Source organism: Aptenodytes patagonicus, chromosome 2 (genome assembly GCF_965638725.1).
Source record: "Aptenodytes patagonicus chromosome 2, bAptPat1.pri.cur, whole genome shotgun sequence".
NCBI classification, from domain to species: Eukaryota; Metazoa; Chordata; class Aves; order Sphenisciformes; family Spheniscidae; genus Aptenodytes; species Aptenodytes patagonicus.
In genome coordinates this window covers 91,142,714-91,156,578 of record NC_134950.1, presented here as the reverse complement: position 1 = coordinate 91,156,578, position 13,865 = coordinate 91,142,714, and positions in this window count along the sequence as shown.

Sequence of the window (13,865 nt, the reverse complement as noted above, 5' to 3'; positions counted from 1 at the left end):
CTGGGTGCATATTTTAGGTTTTCAGTAGCTTCTGTTTAAAGAACAGGTAAGTGGAAGCAATGCAAATTTTTATTAACAGGAAAGGAATTCCCCTGAGCTCCAGCTGCTCCAGGCCGTCAGGAAGGTCTGAGCAGCGCTGTGCAGATATCTCATGATACTTATTAGAGACCTTTCACTGTTTAAATTTCTCAGCTTGTCTTCTACAGCTAGACAACATGACCTAATTATTTTTTCATGTGTTTCTCCGTCACCAGGAAAGACACACTGACAGCAATTTAATTAGATGTTGAAGTACTTTTTGGTAGTGACCAGAACTGGAGATATGCATGGTGGCAGAGATTTCCTGCTCTCCTTGGTGGGCTCAGCCTGTGTATGGATTGGGATCATGCTCCTTTTTTTTTTTTTAGTGAATAAGGCTTTTCATAGAACATGCTGGAAGTGACTGTGACAGAACTTAAGATGATGTGGTCTTGTTATATAGTCCTGACAGTCAATTCAAGGAGCTTTAACTCGTTTGTCAATAGAGAGGATGGAGGAAGTTCCTTTTTTTCTGAGCTTTCTCCAGCATACAGCCTGCTGGAGAAATATGGCCAAATAAGCCATACACTAAGATCAGTTTTGGTAGCATAATTCCTTTGTATCAAAGAATCACAGCATGGTTGAGGTTGGAAGGGACCTCTGGAGGTCATCTTGTCCAACCCCCCCTGCTCAAGCAGGGCCACCTAAAGCTGGTTGCCCAGGACCATGTCCAGACACCTTTTGAATATCTCCAGGGAGGGACACTCCACAATCTCTCTGGGCAGCCTGTGCCAGTGCTCAGTCACCCTCTCAGTAAAAAAACTGTTTCCTGATGTTCAGAAGGAACCTCCTGTGTTTCAGTTTGTGCTCACTGCCTCTGGGCCTGTCACTGAGCACCACTGAGAAGAGCCTGGCTCCGTCTTCTTTGCAACCTCCCTTCAGGTATTTGTACACATTGATGAGATGCCCTCTGAGCTTTCTCTTCTCCCAGCTGAACAGTCCCAGCTCTCTCAGCCTTTCCTTACAGGAGAGATGCTCCAGTACCTTCATCATCTTTGTGGCCTTTCACTGGACTCTCTGCAGTATGTCCATGTCTCTTTTGAACTGGGGAGCCCAGACCTGGACACAGGACTCCAGGTGTGGCTTCACCAGTGCTGGTAATGAAAACTATTTTTGTTTAATTAATAGCGAAATGGAAATGATGGTGAATTAATTTGCATGTGGCCAGACAATAAAATCCTGTCAGGGCACCAGGGGGCCCAGCAGCTCCCTACGGCTGTGAGTCAGGGGCTCCACTGGGTTGGTCAGGGCTGGGCCTGGCAGCCAGGGCCCGTCCCACTGCCCCAGCCAGGAGCAGGGCAGCCGGGGGCACTGGAGCAGCCCCAGCCCCGGGCAACAGGCAACTCACTGGGGATGGGAATGGGCTGAGGTCAGGCCGGGACATGGACCCGTAGGTGGGCCTGGCTCAGTGGGGCCCATGGCCGGGCAGGGCAGAGCTGTGGGGAGCTGGAGACTGGCTCTGCTGTGGCATCGCCGGGGCAGGGACTGGCAGTCCCAGGGGGCTGACATGGGGTCCTGTGCTGTGGGCAGTGTGTGGGGAGCCCCGGGGGCTGGGCAGAGATGGTTAGGGCTAACAGCGCTCTCAGGGACATGACAAACCCTTAAAGCTGATTTTGTCTTTACACTCAGTTTGGTTTTATATGGGACATTGAGATTGTCACTTTTCTCTAAAAAAAGTACCGTGTGTTGACAGAAAGTATTATATTCCACAGTTCTGTGTTTATTATGTAAATATGTATTTTATTTTTTTTTTTTAGAATAGTTGTCAGTAATGTCTAAAATTGCCCTAAATAGCTCTGTGAATCTTATTTCTCTTGTGTATGTTTGCCATATTTAACTGTTTGTCATGGGGTGGTTTGGATAAGGTGGCCTTGCCAGGGTGACTTTGATTTCTCATAAAGAGAAAAGTGAAGAATAGGAGAGGCTCTGCCCAGAAATTAATATCTTGCATGTATCTTATAAAAAAACTTTTACACCTAGAAACAAGGACATAAAATGTAGTCATCTTGGTGTCAATTTTGACTTTTTTTCTTTTTTCCTTCTTTTCCAAATGAAAAGACAATAAAACTTATTTAATATGTAAGCCTATGAAAACCTGCTGCACACAAGCAGTTAAAGCTGATAATCAAGTATTTTGAGATTTCAATCTGCGTTGACCAGAAGCTTGGACTGAAGATGTGAGCAGGATTTATGGGAAACAAGATGGTGGCTGGTGATGGCTGCTAATCGCATGACAGAAGTGAAGGTGACAAGGTGTTGTTACAGGAATTAGGGCAGAGGCAGCGTTGCTTTCTCCCTGATGTCCTTCTCAAAAAGCACTGTAAGGAGAAGGAGGGGAAACAGGGTAACTAGAGCCAAGAGGGGAAAGGCACTTAAAGCAACAGAGGAGACTAAGGAGCCAGGGAGTGCAATAGCTCAGGAAAATTGATCAGGGAGAGAGATCTGCACTGATGGGAGAAATACTAGGACTTTATGAAGGCAAGGAGTAATTTTAAACTGGGCATAAATTGGTGCTGTTGTTGAAAAAATCATCTCACACTACTTCCATCATCGGCTGCTAGTCTTCACACAGTCTTCCTGTGCTCCAGTCCATTAACTTGCCAAAATCATGTTTCATTTTAACCCAGCACAAGACACAGTGGGAGTGGAAATGAAAGCCAGGGAGAAGGAATGAGGTGCTAAGATTGTTGCTTTTGATGCTACATGGCTTCCATCTACTTATTGTGGTCATGAAACTACAGCCTGGGAGGAGCTGGGAGAAGAGAGTGAGTGGAATAGCAATGGGTATGAGATGCTGGAAGGGGAAAAATGAGATGTAAATGGCAGGTAAAGGCTAGAGCCAAGGACAGGCTGGAGCAAAGGGGTATTGAAGAATGCATAAGAAGTGCTAACTCCAGTGCCTCAGCATTTCCTTGATATCAGAAATAGTGTAATAATTACTGGAAAATGTTTCCTGTTTCCATGTGCTGTGCAACTCATGTAAATTGTGAGACTCTTTCATTATGATCACCTACCCTGTTTCCTCAGAGGATTAAGTTCTGAGTATCTAAAAGTTCTTAGCTTCCTGATGATCAATTCTTCCTGAGAGTCAATATAATTGGAAACATGTCAGAAACATTTATGCCAAGATTTTTTTATTAAATATCCTATTAAAAAAAAAAAATTAAAAGAATACCAATGTTTAAAAGTCAGGCATCTAAACTGGGAAATGATTTTTCCAGATTAAATAATCTGATTAAAACTTGTACATGAAGCACAAACATGATGTCAAATTAAGAGTTTCTGTTGATCCTGACCGACTGTGCAGGATAGACAGTGTACGTAGAAGCAGCACCTACCCTGTTTTCTCCTTGCTCAGGGCATGGTTTTACTCCTGCATTAGTCCACATTGTTTAGACTCAGCTTTCAGCAATGAAGTATTAATATCCTCCTGCAGTTTTCTGATGTATTTAACAGTTGACTATCAAATGCTTTGGATGGATTAATTTGTTTTTACTTTATAGAGGGGAAGCAACAGCCAGATTAAATTCAGAAGCTCATTTGGGAGTCTCTATTGCATATACACAAATATGATGAATTAAAGGATTATCTGTGACAATATAGTTCTGGCACCTGCTACTTTTTCCATTGTTTGGAAACCAATGTCCTGCAAATGTATCTATTTTGCACAAGATTTCTTTGGGCTCCTTATGCTTTTTTTTACATCATTGTCTGCTAAAAACATAAGAGAAAAGTAAAATAATTTTCTACTTCTTTAGAAACCTAGCAACTGTCTGTGGGAGCCATTTATCTGTTTATCAGCATACTACAGCAAAAGTGGTCATAGAATTAAGTGAACTCTTCTAACTGTATTAGCCTTTGTCACAGTTTGTAGATGAGGAATTTCATTGCAGTTTTAAATGGTGTGACGTATCTCTGTTCACTTTGAATTACATATAGATGAGCTCTTTTCACATAACTGTGAAACGAGGAAGTAGAACATAATGCCATAGTATTAATCCACTGAAGAGGTGGACTTCACATCTGCTTTTGAATACTGTTGCCACATGCTCAGTTAATACAGAATGGTTGTAAACATGGAAGGTAACCATGAAATGGAAGGCATATAAATGTGTCAGGTTTTGAGATCTTCATTGTGAGAACATGTGCTGCTGCTTTAAATTGCAGTCAAAATCTCTGCAATTAAGGTATAACATGCTTTTCTGGTAATGAAGTTTTCCAAATTATATTAGAAGAATATGATTCTCCTACAGAATCGCATGATTTTTTGAGCTCACTACTTAGATCCCAAAATATCATGCTTGAATTACAGGCTGTTAATTTCACTTTAATTAGAAAATCACCTTAATGTCCAGGTCCCGTTTTAATGACAAGGAGCCTTCAAAGCTTCCATTCATTTAGTTTTACTTATTCAGTAGTCAGATGCATTTAGTTTTAAAGCTTATTAATCCATTATCTTTTAGGGACAGCAATATTAATCAGTTAAAAGTCTACTGTATATATTAAAAGCATTTACTCATTCAGTTTAGTGTTTTTATTAAAATCTATTTTAAACTGATTAATAGGAATTTATGTATGAATTTGTTCATGTGAATGTAGATAACATTTAATGAAAGTAAAGCTCCCAAACATTTAACTTAGATAAGGAGTCACTTAATGAGCTTCTTATAAAACCCAAGATACTTAGCATAAATAATCACATTATGATTTATTGCACTTTTGCATAGTTAAGGAAGCAACTCAAGAAGTGATTAATTTATGTTCTTAACTTTAATTTCTTTGCAAAGTAAATATTTTCACATTTAAAAAAGTATATTCTTACGTTGATTGTTGTAATTATTTTTCATAACACAGTCACAAACTCCAACCAGTCTTCTATTTTGGCCTTTAAAATAAATTACTTCAATAGATAAAAGCAGGTAACTGCATTGGAATAATGGATGTTATGAAAAAAGAAACAGCCACATCCATTTAGAGAAGCTATGCTAGTACCTGGAGCACAAAAATAAGAAATCTGCCCAAGTAATTTGCTCTCATGGGTATGTGATACATTAATAGCCAGCTTGAAACATCTGAAAGACATCCACCTCCTACAGAAAACCATTCTTGTGGTATCTGAAGGTGTTTCTTGATTGTATTCTCCTACCTATAACAACTTCACATTTCATAGAGGCATCTTATGTAAACTGGAAAGCCTAATACAAATTCTTCCCTAGAGATTTCACAGAGTCACAGAATGGTTGCTGAGTTTGGAATGCACCTCTGGAGATCATCCAGTACAACCCCCCTGCTCAAAGTAGGGCCAACTAGGGAGTAGATTGCTCAGGACCGTGCTCTGTTGTGTTTTTAGCATCTCCAAGGATGGAGTCTCCAAACCTCTCTGGACATCTGTTCCAGTGTTTGACCACTCTTATAGTAAAAATGTTTTCTTGTGTTTAGAGGGGATTTTCTGTATTTCAGTTTGTGCCCATTGCCTCTCGCTCTTTCACTAGGCATCACTGAGAAGAGTCCAACTTTTTTTTCTTTGCTCCCCCTCGAACTGATATAAATGCATTAATGAGATGCCCCCGAACCTTTTCTTCTTGAGGCTAAACAGTCCCAGCTCTCTTAGCCTTTCCTCATGTATCAGATGCTCAAATCCTTTTAACATCTCCATGGTCCTTCACTGGATCTGCTTTGGTATGTCAACACCCAAAAGAAGCACCTAGAGGGCTTGCCATTGCCTATGCTTTGTGCCAAAATCAATCAATACTGTACAGGCATTTTGTGTTTCTTTGTTTTCAACCATTTGAATCTGAAGTAGCTTATTATTATTGAATTCTTAAAAGTTTAGGTTTTGTTGCATGTGATGCTTTCAGAATGCACAAGTTACCAAAACGAACTTTAAAGCTTCATAAGAAACTTTATTTTGGTACCATTATTATTTAAAAGATTAGTGGTTTTAAAGAATAGCTCAAAATCAGTCTATGTCAGTGAAGCATTTAGTTTATATAGTATAATTTATAACTGTGTTATCACAGATTCATACTTCTATAGGTACTGACTTGACCTGGAAAATATGTAAGTCCCACCACTGTTTTAAATCACCTGTCTTCTACTAGAGATAGTGAAAGAGTGAAATAGACTGATATAATGGGAAATAACAAATTTTTTAAAAACTGTGGTAACAGCAATCCTACACTGTCAAATAGCTGTAACTGATCTGTGATGCCTTTCCTTTCACCAAATGTGCTTCATATGTCCAATGTTTCTTTTACTTAAATTATTCAGTAGTTGAAGGCATACCTCTAGTGAGTTAAATTCCAAATCCCCAAATATTATTTTATGACAAGGATCATCAACTTTAGCTCAATTTAATTTCAAATCCCAAAGTGTGCATTGAAATTTCAATGAATATTTCTAGTACTAATTACTCAATTTCTATATTTATAAGGGAACTGGCACCTCATAAATATCACATTGTGCTATTATCTCCATATGTGACTGTTCCCTCCAAATATAGAAAATCATCAATTAGCACTAGAAATATTCATTAAAGTTTGAAGGTAGATAAATAACAAGTAGCAATGCCATTTATTTATTATAATTTACAAAGCAAAGAACATCTAACTGCTTCTCATTTGATTAATGTGCCCCATACCACCAGTTACACTAAATACTTAATCTGACTGAACTACCACTAGATAAAATTTGTACTAGTTAGTAAGACAATATACTAAATGGCTTGTCAGTTTTGGCATGGCACAATACCTTGTTAAGTCTTGATTAGCCTCACCTCTAACGTCAGGATTGCAAAACCATTCTTAGAGATACCTTTTTTCCCCCCAAGTCTAGGACTGTTTTTTTTCAAATAGAAACCTGTCGTGGTTTAACTTCAGTCGGCAACTAAGCACCACGCAGCCGCTCGCTCACTCCCCCCCACCCGGTGGGATGGGGGAGAGAATTGGAAGAGCACACGTGAGAAAAACTCGTGGGTTGAGATAAAAACAGTTTAATAATTGAAATAAAATGATAATAATAATAATATGATAATAATAATAATAATACACAAAGCAAGTGATGCACAGTACAATTGCTCACCACCCACCGACTGATGCCCAGCCAGTCCCCGAGCAGCGGCCCCCCCGGCCAGCTTTCCCCAGTTTATGTACTGAGCATGACGTCACATGGTATGGAATGTCCCTTTGGCCAGTTTGGCTGTGCCCCCTCCCAGCTTCTTGTGCACCTCCAGCCTTCTCAGTCGGTAGAACATGGGAAGCTGAAAAGTCCTTGGCTAGTGTAAACATTACCTAGCAACAACTAAAACATCGGTGCGTTATCAACTTTGTTCTCATCCTAAATCCAAAACACTGTACCAGCTACTAGAAAAGAAATTAACTCTATCCCTGCCGAAACCAGGACAATATCCACCCCTTATTCTATACCATCTGCGTCATGCTCAAGTCTCATATTTTCCAGTACATTTTCATTAATCACCACCCCTTTATATATATATATATATATATACACACACACACAGAGATATCATTCCCTTCGTCTGTGGGCCATCCCTCTAAAATGTTCGGTGAGTTCATTTAGTCCATGACTTCGGGCTCCATCTGTCATAATAATCTTTCAGGGCAGGAAAAATGGAGATGGTATGTGGTGTTGGATTGTTCCATGTTGAAGTCAGTTCTGGTACCATCATCACTGTGCTTTGCTTGGTTTCACTGAAGTTATTCTTCATTAGTCTGGGTGATTCTTATTGTAATAACATTAGTATGGCATATAATATTATTAGTATTATTAGTATATCTGTGTATTATTAGTATAACTATTATAACTATAATTAGTACTTAACATCACATAATTCAGATCATTGGCTATTCTCACCCAAAATCAAATCCCCTTGAGGTACACATCGGACTTCCCCATCCTCCCGCATTATCCACCAAGTGCACCCAGGTCCTTGAGCAAAAGCAATCCCATGGATGGGTTTGCCTCTGCCTGAGGCAGGAATAACCCAGACTGTCTTCCCCAGCATATTTTTTATGTGCACTACAGGAACTTTATTCCCATCTACAGTACGTAAAAGTTCTGACTGGGCAGGGCCTGCTCGATTGGCAGATCCCCGAGTGTTGACTAACCAGGTGGCCTTTGCTAAATGCGTATCCCAATGTTTGAATGTCCCACCACCCATTGCTCTCAGTGCAGTCTTTAACAGTCCATTGTATCGTTCAATTTTCCCAGAGGCCGGTGCATGATAGGGGATGTGATACACCCACTCAATGCCGTGCTCTTTGGCCCAGGTGTCTATGAGGTTGTTTCGGAAATGAGTCCCGTTGTCTGACTCAATTCTTTCTGGGGTGCCATGTCGCCATAGGACTTGCTTTTCAAGGCCCAGGATAGTGTTCCGGGCGGTGGCATGGGGCACGGGATATGTTTCCAGCCAGCCGGTGGTTGCCTCCACCATTGTAAGCACGTGGCGCTTGCCTTGGCGGGTTTGTGGGAGTGTAATATAATCGATCTGCCAGGCCTCCCCATATTTATATTTCAACCATCGTCCTCCAAACCAAAAAGGCTTTAACCGCTTGGCTTGTTTGATTGCAGCACATGTTTCGCATTCATGGATAACCTGGGCTATAGTGTCCATGGTCAAGTCCACCCCTCGATCACGAGCCCATCTATATGTTGCATCTCTTCCTTGGTGGCCTGAGGTGTCATGGGCCCACCGAGCTAGAAATCATTCACCCTTATGTTGCCAGTCCAGATCCACCTGAGCCACTTCAATCTTAGCAGCCTGATCCACCTGCTGGTTATTTTGATGTTCTTCAGTGGCCCGACTCTTGGGTACATGAGCATCTACGTGACGGACTTTTACAACCAGGTTCTCCACCCGGGCAGCAATATCTTGCCACAATGTGTCAGCCCAGATGGGTTTGCCTCTGCGCTGCCAGTTGCTCTGCTTCCATTGCTGCAACCACCCCCACAGGGCATTTGCCACCATCCATGAGTCAGTATAGAGATAGAGCACTGGCCACTTTTCTCGGTCAGCAATGTCTAAAGCCAGCTGGATGGCCTTTACTTCTGCAAATTGGCTCGATTCACCTTCTCCTTCAGCAGTTTCTGCAACTTGTCGCATAGGACTCCATACAGCAGCTTTCCACCTCCGATGCTTTCCCACAAGACGACAGGACCCATCAGTGAACAGGGCATATTGCTTCTCATTTTCTGGTAGTTCATTATACATTGGGGCCTCTTCAGCACGCGTTACCTCCTCCTCTGGCAATATTCCAAAATCTTTGCCTTCTGGCCAATCCATGATCACTTCCAGGATTCCTGGGCGACTGGGGTTTCCTATTCGAGCCCGTTGTGTGATCAGTGCGACCCACTTACTCCATGTAGCATCAGTTGCATGATGTGTACAGGGGACCCTCCCTCTGAACATCCAACCTAGCACCGGCAGTCGGGGTGCCAGGAGGAGCTGTGCTTCAGTGCCGATCACTTCTGAAGCAACTCGAACCCCTTCATATGCTGCTAATATCTCTTTTTCAGTTGGAGTATAGCGGGCCTCGGATCCTCTGTATCCCCGACTCCAAAACCCTAGGGGTCGACCTCGAGTCTCCCCTTGTGCTTTCTGCCAGAGGCTCCAGGTAGGGCCGTTCTCCCCGGCTGCGGTATAGAGCACATTTTTTACCTCTTGCCCTGCCCGGACTGGCCCCAGGGCTACTGCATGAACTATCTCCCGTTTAATTTGTTCAAAAGCTTGTCGTTGCTCAGGGCCCCATTTGAAATCGTTCTTCTTCCGGGTCACTTGATAGAGAGGGTTTACAATCAGACTGTAATTTGGAATGTGCATTCTCCAAAAACCCACGACACCTAAGAAAGCTTGTGTTTCCTTTTTGCTAGTTGGTGGAGACATGGCTGTTATTTTGTTGATCACATCCATTGGGATCTGACGACGTCCATCTTGCCATTTTATTCCTAAAAATTGGATCTCCTGTGCAGGTCCCTTGACCTTACTTTGTTTTATGGCAAAACCGGCCTTCAGCAGGATTTGGACTATTTCCTTCCCTTTTTCAAAAACTTCTCCTGCTGTGTTGCCCCACACGATGATATCATCAATGTATTGCAGGTGTTCTGGAGCTCCACCCTGTTCTAGTGCAGTCTGGATTACTCCATGGCAAATGGTAGGGCTGTGTTTCCACCCCTGGGGCAGTCGGTTCCAGGTGTACTGAACACCCCTCCAAGTGAAAGCAAACTGTGGCCTGCACTCTGCTGCCAAAGGGATTGAGAAAAACGCATTAGCAATATCAACTGTGGCATACCACTTGGCTGCCTTTGACTCCAGTTCGTATTGAAGTTCTAGCATGTCTGGCACAGCAGCACTCAGCGGTGGCGTGACTTCATTTAGGCCACGATAGTCTACTGTTAGTCTCCACTCTCCATTAGACTTCCGCACTGGCCATATGGGACTGTTAAAGGGTGAGCGGGTCTTGCTGATCACTCCTTGGCTCTCCAGTCGACGAATCAGCTTATGGATGGGAATCAGGGAGTCTCGGTTGGTGCGATATTGCCGCCGGTGCACTGTGGTGGTAGCAATTGGCACTTGTTGGTCTTCGACCTTCAGCAACCCCACAACAGAGGGGTCCTCCGAAAGACCAGGCAAGGTGGACAGCTGTTTAATTTCCTCCATCTCCAAGGCAGCTATACCAAAAGCCCACCGGTACCCTTTTGGGTCCTTGAAATACCCTCTCCTGAGGTAGTCTATGCCAAGGATGCACGGAGCATCTGGGCCAGTCACAATGGGGTGCTTCTGCCACCCGTTCCCAGTTAAACTCACTTCGGCTTCCAATACAGTTAGCTGTTGGGATCCCCCCGTCACCCCAGAAATACAGATGGGTTCTGCCCCTATATAGCTTGATGGCATTAGGGTACACTGTGCACCGGTGTCTACCAGACCCTTATACTTCTGTGGGTCTGACGTGCCAGGCCACCGAATCCACACAGTCCAGTAAACCCGGTTGTCCCTTTCCTCCCCCTGGCTGGAGGCAGGGCCCCTCTAATCCTCATCACAGTACTCATTTCTCATTTCTTGTACGTACGGGTCAGAAGTTTCTTCATTAAGATCAAGAGTAAGATCAGCCCTTCTACTCTCTCTGGGGAACTGCCCGCTGGAAACTGGAGCAGCAATTTTCCTGGAAGAACCTCTTTCTGTGATTGTTTTCCCTTGCAATTCGCGTACCCGTGCCCCTAGGGCTGCAGTAGGTTTTCCATCCCACTTCCTCATGTCCTCTCCGTGGTCACGCAGATAAAACCATAGGGTGCCCCGTGGTGTGTACCCTTTATATTCTCTCTCTCGAGCAAAAGAACGCTTACTTCTAATAGCCGAGATACTGGTCCGTACAGGTGAGGAGTAGGACCTATCCTCTCTGAGTTGCTGGATCTCCCGGGACAGTTTTTCGGACAGTTTCTCCACAGCCGAGACGATGGAGGAAGAAAGACTTTCCTCGTATTGCCGGAGTTGACTAGCCAATTCATCCACTGTTTGTTCCTCTCCATCTTTCCAGGTCATCACTGCCAATGAATTGGCGTATGACGATGGTGAGCTCCTTATAAACTTCCGCCACATGGGTCATGTGCACTTGACTTCGTCTGGATCTTTGGATAGTTGTTTATTGTTCAGGTCACCATAAATCACCTCCAGCACAGCTAATTCTCTCAGAAACTGGATACCCTTCTCCATGGTGGCCCACTTGCTTGGGCGACATATGACATCTTCCTTAAAGGGATACCTTTCCTTCACGCTTGACAAGAGTCGCCTCCAAAGGCTGAGGATACGTGTCCCTTTTCCAATTGCTTTATCAATGCCCCCTTCCCTAGAAAGGGATCCCAGCTGCTTGGCTTCCCTACCCTCTAATTCCAGGCTACTGGCCCCATTATCCCAGCATCGGAGCAGCCAGGTGACAATATGCTCACCTGGACGACGGCTGAAATCTTTTCGTATATCTCGCAGCTCACTCAGGGATAGAGATCGGGTGGTCACTGCCTCGTTTACGAGTTCTTCCTCTTCCTCCTCCCCGATCAGCGGCCGGGTCTCCTCCTCCCGTTCTCGTGATGGCCCTTCTCCAGGGTACTCGTACAGTTCTTCCCCGGTTCCCTTTTAGAAGAAGCTTCTTCCTCCCTTACTAAACGAGCCGACTTCCGCTTCCAAAATTTCTTCTTGTGTACAGGGGCGACTGATACCGGCACAGGCTGGTTCTTTGGTTCAGCCACAGGGCCTGTTGCCGGGGTTGGAGTGGTCGCAGTGCATGTCGCCGGGGTTGGAGTGGCCGCAGTGCAAGTGCATGTCACCGGAGTCCGAGTAGCCGCAGGGCCTGTTGCCGGGGTCTGAGTGACTGCAGTGCAAGTGCATGTCACCGGAGTCTGAGTGGCCGCAGGGCCTGTCGCCGGGGTTGGAGTGGCCACAGTGCAAGTGCATGTCACCGGAGTCTGAGTGGCCACAGGGCCTGTCGCCGGGGTTGGAGTGGCCACAGTGCAAGTGCATGTCACCGGAGTCTGAGTGGCCACAGGGCCTGTTGCCGGGGTTGGAGTGGCCGCAGTGCATGTCGCTGGGGTTGGAGTGGCCGCAGTACATGTCGCTGGGGTTGGAGTGGCCGCAGTGCAAGTGCATGTCACCGGAGTCTGAGTGGCCGCAGGGCCTGTCGCCGGGGTTGGAGTGGCCACAGTGCAAGTGCATGTCACTGGAGTCTGAGTGGCCGCAGGGCCTGTTGCCGGGGTTGGAGTGGCCGCAGTGCATGTCGCTGGGGTCTGAGTGGCCGCAGTGCATGTCGCCGGGGTCTGAGTGGCTGCAGTGCATGTCGCCGGGATTGGAGTGGCCGCAGTGCATATCGCCGGGGTCTGAGTGGCCGTAGTGCATGTCACTGGGGTTGGAGTGGCCGTAGTGCGTGTTGCCCGGGTTTGAGTGGCCGCAGGGCCTGTTGCCGGGGTCTGAGTGGCTGCACGGCCTGTCGCTGGGGTCGGAGTGGCCGCAGGGCGCGTTGCCCGGGTCTGAGTGGCCGCAGTGCGTGTCGTTTTACTGTCAGAGCCAGAGACCTTCCCTTCCCTTTGAGGGCACTGAATGGTGTTGAACAGGGCTCGGTAGGCATGGGCCAGGCCCCAGCACGTTGCAATGATCTGCATCTCTCTGGAGTTGCCAGGGTGACAGCATACTTTTTCCAAATATTCTACTAACTTTTCAGGATTCTGCACTTGCTCAGGGGTGAAGTTCCAAAACACTGGGGGTGCCCATTGGCCTAGGTACTTGCCCATCTTGTCCCACACACCCTGCCACTCATAATTATTCAGCCTTGGGGCAGATCTCTGGATGATATTCTTAAATTGCTTACCAACTTTAGACAAAACCGAAACAGTATTCCCAAGAAGTATTAATAGAAGTATCTTAACTGCCCAAGGATGTTCAAAATACTGAAAAGTTACTGTAATGAAGGAGGAAACATCATAGAAGAAGGTAGTGACCCTGCCATTCTGTATTTCCTCCGTAAAAAAACTCTCAGAAAAGTTACTGCAATTGCTAGTTGTCTCCACGAAATGATCTCCGTGGTACAGTAACGGCTTCATTGCGAAGTTTACATACCACACTAACGTCAAGGTCAATGTTCTAAAAACAAACCTCACAAGCGAGACATTACTATTCACTGCAGACCACAGCAAACTGCAAAACCCAACACCAATCTTTAACATGTAAAGCAGGAAAAAGAGCGCGATGCAGATTATACAAATCAATATCGAGAACAGAGAAACCAACA